This window comes from Salmo salar, chromosome ssa11, assembly GCF_905237065.1.
Source record: "Salmo salar chromosome ssa11, Ssal_v3.1, whole genome shotgun sequence".
In the NCBI taxonomy this organism is placed as follows: Eukaryota; Metazoa; Chordata; class Actinopteri; order Salmoniformes; family Salmonidae; genus Salmo; species Salmo salar.
In genome coordinates this window covers 95,225,980-95,233,832 of record NC_059452.1, presented here as the reverse complement: position 1 = coordinate 95,233,832, position 7,853 = coordinate 95,225,980, and the positions used below count along the sequence as shown (strand labels likewise).

General features: G+C 41.4%; 1 long non-coding RNA gene across 1 annotated transcript; it reads left to right on the top strand.

Annotated features, from left to right (window-relative positions):
- Positions 1 to 943: 943 nt before the first annotated feature.
- LOC106563693 (uncharacterized) lies at positions 944 to 4,684 on the top strand. Its single transcript, XR_006757691.1, has 4 exons — positions 944 to 1,190; positions 1,732 to 1,800; positions 1,977 to 2,057; positions 3,707 to 4,684. It is a non-coding gene; the product is annotated as an uncharacterized lncRNA (long non-coding RNA).
- The last annotated feature ends 3,169 nt before the right edge of the window (positions 4,685 to 7,853 follow it).

The window sequence follows — 7,853 nt, the reverse complement described above, 5'->3', positions numbered from 1 at the left end:
AGTATTATTAGGGAAATCGTTATTCTTGCAAAGCATGTAAACGTTTTAAACAACATTTTATCTTAATCTGACTAGCCACAATAATCGTATTATTGTGTGCATGTAACCGTGTGTCTGGCCATCCAGGGCTGGGTTTCCCAAAAGCATCGTAACACTAAAATAATCTTTCGTCTATTTAGTTTCAATGGAATGATGACGATCTTAATGCTGTCACGTTTTTGGGAAACCCAGCCCAGAACAACACACTCTGCCCCTTTGAAGCGCGCACATCGTTTTCGTGACGTCAGCTAACGTGTCTATAGAGATAAAGAAACATCAGTTAAGTAATCTTAATGTAGATAGATTCAAATACATTAAAAGTTACATATCACGTAATTTCGATTTGAAATCTTTTGGACATCAGAGCAATCTTGAGGGAATCCTATTTGAGTCATAAAAACATGTTCATATGATAGGTAAGATTTACTAAACCTTGCACAGAGCCTATCCAACTGACAATATCTGAGAAAAAAATATAAACCATTGGAACCAAGATTGGGATGGAGTATGAGGATGAGTGTCTGGGCAGATGAGATGTAGTCATTGTTTGTGTGTGTAAGTTGTTGTTTGTATGTATAAGTTTGTTTTTGGAATGCAAAAAAACTATTACTAAATATGAAGAATTAATCAGTAAAGTAAAAGAGAACTAACTTTTGTTTTCTGCATAGCGAAATACAGATATACTCTGTATTTGAGGGTATCTAACACATAACTCATGCCCTTGGGGTACCGAGTAGGCCTAGTAGAAAAACATCCACAATATTGTAATGTACATGCCTATGGTCATCTGGCACTTTAGCTCTGAAAGACACAAGACAAATCATTGTTTTGGTCAGGGGCGCAATATTCACTGGGGACCCCCCCCCCACATTCTGAAATAGCATTTTTGTCCTTCCCAGTTTTATCATTGCTCTGTGATACAAAACGTAGCTTAGGTGTGCTTTAGGACCGTGTAGACGCCTCAGAGCGGTCAGGTAGGCAATTTTCCGGTTTGAGCTGGATTTAGGACCACACAGACACCACAGAGCTTGCGGACAGACTGTGTGAAGGCTAAACTTCTGAACAGAAGCAGCTGCTGTCTATGTTGCGCTTTTTACAAGCAAGGAGAGCAGAAACGGGCTACTCTTTAGTTGACTGATCTAGCTGGCAAGGTAACTGCTGTTTGACAGAAAAAATAACAAATAATTCCCAGTGCTGACCTAGTAGTGTAACTAACATTTTACATTATCAAAATGTTCATCCCCTCTCAAGCTGAAGTGAATGAACTGCTAGCAGCTACCACAGCCAGTTCAGCTCTAGCTAGCCTCTAGCTACTATATCTGTCTGGTAGCAGTATCTAACAGCTGTTGTGTGTATGGAAATGTTTTCTAGCCATTGTTTTGTTCTGTTTAAACATACGTACATTTGATGATGTACCATTGTACCATCAGCTAGCAGAGCTAGCCAAAAGTTGGCTATGAAAACTGACAGCTAGCTAGCTCACAAACTTTAGCTATTATTTTTGCCTCAATCACGCTAAACCTGAATCAAATGATAAAAACCAGAGTTTTTATTAGTCAGTATAGCAATGTAACATGATTGATCTGTCAGTTTCCCTAGCTAATTCCCTTCTTTTCACACTCACATGGTATAATCAGCTCTACAGGTTTCATGGTGCAGTCAGTACACAACACTATGCTCATCATGTCTTAGCAGGATCAGATGATGACAGGTGTCCCAGCAGGGTCAGACAGCCAGGGAAGACCAGTCTACAGAGCTCAGGTGAATTTTGCAGTATATTATAACAATCAGTGAATGAATACAACGTTCCATCTTGAGTTGATTGGTAGGCTAGTCTGTGATCTGAGAATTTCAATTGTTGAACCATTGATTAAAATCATGGATAATATAATGTAGAAATGTACACCAATGTAGTTCTTTGTCATGCCTCTTCTTAGTATTTCTGAGCACATCTGAGCGAAGATGGTGACAGGTCTCATCAGAGTCAAGCAGCCAGGGAAGTCTGGGATGGAGCTGAGGTGAATTTTTACAGATACAACACTATTTCTCTGTGTAGCAAACACTGGGCAAGCAAGAAGCTTCAAAGATTGAAACTATTTTAAGGCAGTCTGACAAATGGAGTCTTTTCCTGATGACACAAAGCATGTAAAACAAAAATGTGAGGAAGACCTGGGAGATGCTATTGATGATAATGAATGGATACAGATATGTTAGAATGCCCAGTCATTTTCATATAGACCATCCATAGAATGTACTATATGCCAGTGAAACTGAATATCATGCACACAGAAATGTCATTATCTGCTGGAGGTGTAAAACACAAAAGGGGACATATTTTCATATGTTATGGCCTTGTGAAGGCTGGCTGAAAGAGTATGTTCTTCTATCTCAGCATGTCTACAGATTCTCTCTTCTCCCTGTTTTTGTTGGCTTGGAAATGTTGATACCGGAGACTGTTATCAGAAGAAACTGTAACCTAGCATTTATAGTGACTAACAAATGCATTGCCATTAATGGGACGGTTGGTTATCCTCCCACAATGGATGGAAGAAATGTCAAGTTATGTATCACTAGATACACTAGTATTTATTACTAGACTAAGGGTATACTGTGCAACTTTCATAAAGTATGGATACCTTATATGGAATACAGTATGACAAAGGGTGTCCTTATTGAAAACATGCCCATGTCAGGGGAGATAACTATTTAGGAAATCCCTAGCTGCTGGGCTGCTCATTCCTCAGTCCTGGCCTTGGGGGTCTGCCGTACTGTTGGTTGTCACTCTGGCCTTGGCCTAACACACCTGAAACCAATAATGAATGTTTCACTAAAATCTTAAAGCTGAGTGGGGGGTGTTGGGTTGGGGCGCTACAGGGCCGTGGACCCCTAGGGACAGGACGGGGTGACCCAGCTATATTGTGTGCAGATAAAAAGAGCTTTACAGTACTATTACGCATATGATATTAATGATTTTATTTAGGGTGTACTGTTTCTGTGTGTTAATGTGTAGGTGTATGTGTGTTTTTACAACACTTTTGTTTTCAAACCTTTCATTGAGACATAAAAAAAAGATAGGAAGGAAGTTTTGTTGGGGAGAGAGTTCAGTTGTTGACTAGACTGGTGGGGGTTGGGTGTGCAGGTGGCTCGGGCTGGCTGGGCGGTCTGGCTCAAATTTAATAAAGACAATCAAAAGTCTTTACTTTATTTGTAAAAGTTGTTCATTTTTTAGGCTATTGGTTAAAGGTGCAACACAATATTTATTATTGAATTATCATTGATCTAGTTCAGTCTTATCAATCACTTAAACATATTTAATAATGATCTCTTATCTAGCTTGATGACTGGTCATTTTTGCTTTCTTTATGTTGTTCTAAATAGAGATGGCTAGAAAGGGCAATGGGTCATATTAGATTATGCAGGAAATTTGCTTTATATGCCCCCAAAATTGGGAGGACCCCCAGACCCCCCACACACTTCTAAAACCAAAGTTGAGTCCCTGGTTTTGGTTGAGAGACTTTTGACACCAAGTTCTGCCATGTAAAACCAAAGAGCATCATGTTAGGGCAGCAATGCCTGCTTGTTTGGGCTTGGGCTTTGCTATTTCTCCTCCATCAGCTCCTCCATCTTCTCCAACCACACTGTCCTCTTTCCATCCTCCTTGCCACAGACCCTCTATCCAGTGGACAACACTGTCATCCCAGTCTCCTGGGAGCAGCAGTAAGAGGTAGCCCACCCCGATGATAGCTGCTGCAGCCATTCTGACCTGGCTGAGCTGGGGGGCTGCAGCGACATAGAAATCCACTGCTGCAGAGAGATACAGTAGGGGGTCAGGTATAGTGGAATGCTGTTTGAGATTCCCACAATGACTTCAGGAAAACTTGTATGAAGATCTCTCATGACACCGTTGTTTATCTTGATTTGTCATTTGGAGTTTTATAAGCAGATAAATATCATTGTTCTTTCTGTACCTGAATTAGCTGGGATGCTCAGTAACATTCCAAGAGAAATAAGGGAGGGGTAGGCAAGCACACTTCCTAGATTCACCAAGACATTGAAAGCTGATGGTGAGAGAGGAGGGACAAGAGTGAAGGAAATGTTAAAAACAGAGTTATTCAAATGTACTAATTTAATATCTGGATGTGTAGGCCGTCATTGAAAATATAAACTTGTTCTTAACTGACTTGCCTAGTTAAATAAATTTAAAAAAGAGAATATCTGTACATAAATTAGCAGGGGAGTGTTACCGAGGAGCAGGGAGGCCATCACGCACAATGCGTCCCAGGGGATGTACTGGATTGGAGGCCAGTACTCCACATGTGTGAGGTAGAGTATCACACACACCCAGGAGTGGAGGACACAGCAGCATAGCCCCACACAGGACAGCAGGACACTGGCCGTACCCGGCTGCACCTCTCCCACTCGTTTTCTAAACAACACCTTGAAGAAAAGAAACGTACGTAAATACTTTGTGCTTATGTCTGCCCACCACAACAGTTACGATTTTGATTTAGGAAGGAGACCTAAAGACGAACTCCAGCTATTTTTAAAAGTTTTCTGTTGAAAAACAATATCCCACGTATACAGTTGAAGTCGGAAGTTTACATACACCTTAGCCAAATACATTTAAACTCAGTTTTTCACAATTCCTGACATTTAATCCTAGTAACAATTCCCTGTCTTAGGTCAGTTAGGATCACCACTTTATTTTAAGAATGTGAAATGTCAGAATAATAGTAGAGAGAATGATTTATTTCAGCTTTTATTTCTTTCATCAAATTCCCAGTGGGTCAGTAGTTTACATACACTCAATTAGTATTTGATACCATTGCCTTTAAATTGTTTAACTTGGGTCAAATATTTCAGGTAGCCTTCCACAAGCTTCCCACAATAAGTTGGGTGAATTTTGGCCCATTCCTCCTGACAGAGCTAGAGTCAGGTTTGTAGGCCTCCTTGCTCGCACACGCTTTTACAGTTCTGCCCACACATTTTCTACAGGATTGAAGTCAGGGCTTTGTGATGGCCACTCCAATACCTTGACTTTGTTGTCCTTAAGCCATTTTTCCACAACTTTGGAAGTATGCTTGGGGTCATTGTCCATTTGGAAGACCCATTTGCGACCAAGCTTCCTGACTGATGTCTTGAGATGTTGTTTCAATATATCCGCATAATTTCCCTTCCTCGTGATGCCATCTATTCTGTGAAGTGCACCAGTCCCTCCTGCAGCAAAGCACCCCCTCAACATGATGCTGCCACTGTAACAGTGTAGGTTCCGTCCCTCTCTTCACCCCAACCTGGGCTCGAACCAGGGACCCTTGCACACATCAACAACTGACACCCACGAAGCATCGTTACCCATCGCGCCACAAAAGCCGCTGCCCTTGCGACGCAAGGGGAAACCCTACTTCAAGTCTCAGAGCGAGTGACGTCACCGATTGAAATGCTACTAGCGCACCACCGCTAACTAACTAGCCATTTCACATCGGTTACACCACCCCCGTGCTTCACGGATGGGATGGTGTTCTTCGGCTTGCAAGCCTCCGCTTTTTTCCTCCAAACATAACAATGGTCATTATGGCCAAACAGTTCTATTTTTGTTTCATCAGACCAGAGGATATTTCTCCAAAAAGTATGATCTTTGTCCCCATGTGCAGTTGAAAACCATAGCCTGGCTTTTTATGGCGGTTTTGGAGCAGTGGCTTCTCCCTTGCTGAGCGGCCTTTCAGGTTATGTTGATAAAGGACTCGATTTACTGTGGATATAGATACTTTCGTACCTGTTTCCTACAGCATCTTCACAAGCTCCTTAGCTGTTGTTCTGGGATTGATTTGCACTTTTCGCACCAAAGTACGTTAATCTCTAGGAGACAGAACACATCTCCTTCCTGAACGGTATGACAGCTGCGTGGTCCCATGGTGTTTATACTTGCGTACTATTGTTTGTACAGATGAACGCGGTACCTTCAGGTGTTTGGAAATTGCTTCCAAGAATGAGCCAGACTTGTGGAGGTCTACAATTATTTTCTGAGGTCTTGGCTGATTTCTTTTGATTTTCCCATGATGTCAAGCAAAATGGCACTGAGTTTGAAGGTAGGCCTTGAAATACATCCACAGGTGCACCTTCAATTGACTCAACTGATGTCAATTAGCCTATCAGAAGCTTCTAAAGCCATGACATTTTCTGGAATTTTCCAAGCTGTTTAAAGGCATGGTCAACTTAGTGTATGTAAACTTCTGACCCACTGGAATTGTGAAATAATCTGTCTGTAAACAATTGCTGGAAAAATGACTTGTGTCATGCACAAAGTAGATGTCCTATCCGACTTGCCAAAACTATAGTTCGTTAACAAGAAATTTGTGGAGTGGTTGTAAAACTAGTTTTAATGACTCCAACCTAAGTGTATGTAAACTTCCGACTTCATCTGTATATACAGTAGACACACTTATGGGTAAAAAATATATGTTTTGCACTAAATAGTGTTTTTTCGACACAACTGCAAACTTCAAGGCGTTGGCCAATGAAGGAGTTGGTCTGATGGTGCTCTCTGATGTCATCAGCCTCCCTGCTTGCTTGCGGGAGCAACAGAGAACACAAGAGGAAAGCCCCGCCTCGTGCCATGTCATGAGGACACCTGGACCACCTAATGAGATGTGCCTTTTGTTAAGTAAATCACGCGATTAATGAAGTGAAACGGAGAATGGAGTAGGACTTTAATGGCGATGACCTTGTACAGGGCAGTGGTAGAAGCTGAGCCTACTGCCAGGGCCACCCCTGTGATTGAGTCGCTATGGAAACCATCAGCATACGCCATCATGACGATTCCTGTGATGGAGAGAATTACAGCCACTATCTGATAGAGAAAAAAGACACAGGAAGACATCACAGCTCAACACTGATGACAAGGAACACTTTGGCTATTATTGATTTGCTCAGCCATAAACATCACGTTTTAAAGGATAGGTATACATTAATCAAATGACTCAAACTCATCAAAGTCAAACCCCACATATGTAGTTGGTCAACAAGCTGGGGTACATTCAGTTTGGTTGAACATTTTCTACATTGTGTGACGGTTTGTACTGAACGACCCGTTTCCCGCACCATTCTTTAACAGCCTTTTGAGGTGTGTTTGGCCTCCGGTTGGTAACACTTGACTTGGATAGTCCATTTGTAGATGCTCTACAGACTACTGTATCTACAGACTCTACAGTAACATTTCAACTGTCAATGCACTAACCCAAACTCTAGCTGTAACCCTAACCTTAACCCTTACCCTAACTCTAACCTTAACCTTAACCCTTAACCTTAACCCTAACCCTAACCCTTACCCTTACCCTTACCCTTACCCTTACCCTTACCCTAACCCTAACCCTAACCTTAACCTTAACCTTAAACCTTACCCTAACCCTTATTCTAAACCTAACCATAACCATAGTCTTAGCAAGCAGTTGCTGTTCAACAGATAGTTTGTTGATAGTATGACCATCTGTAGACCATCTACAGATGGAAAATCCGAACTGTCCAAATAAAGTGTGACCCTCCTGTTTGGTGGGTGGGTGTGGCCTGATCAATATGGGTTTGACCATTATACAGTGAGGGAAAAAAGTATTTGATCCCCTGCTGAATTTGTACGTTTGCCCACTGACAAAGAAATGATCAGTCTATAATTTTAAGGATAGGTTTATTTGAACAGTGAGAGACAGAACAACAACAAAAAAATCCAGATAAATGCATGTCAAAAATGTTATAAATTGATTTGCATTTTAATGAGGGAAATAAGTATTTGACCCCTCTGCAAAACATGACTTAGTACTTGA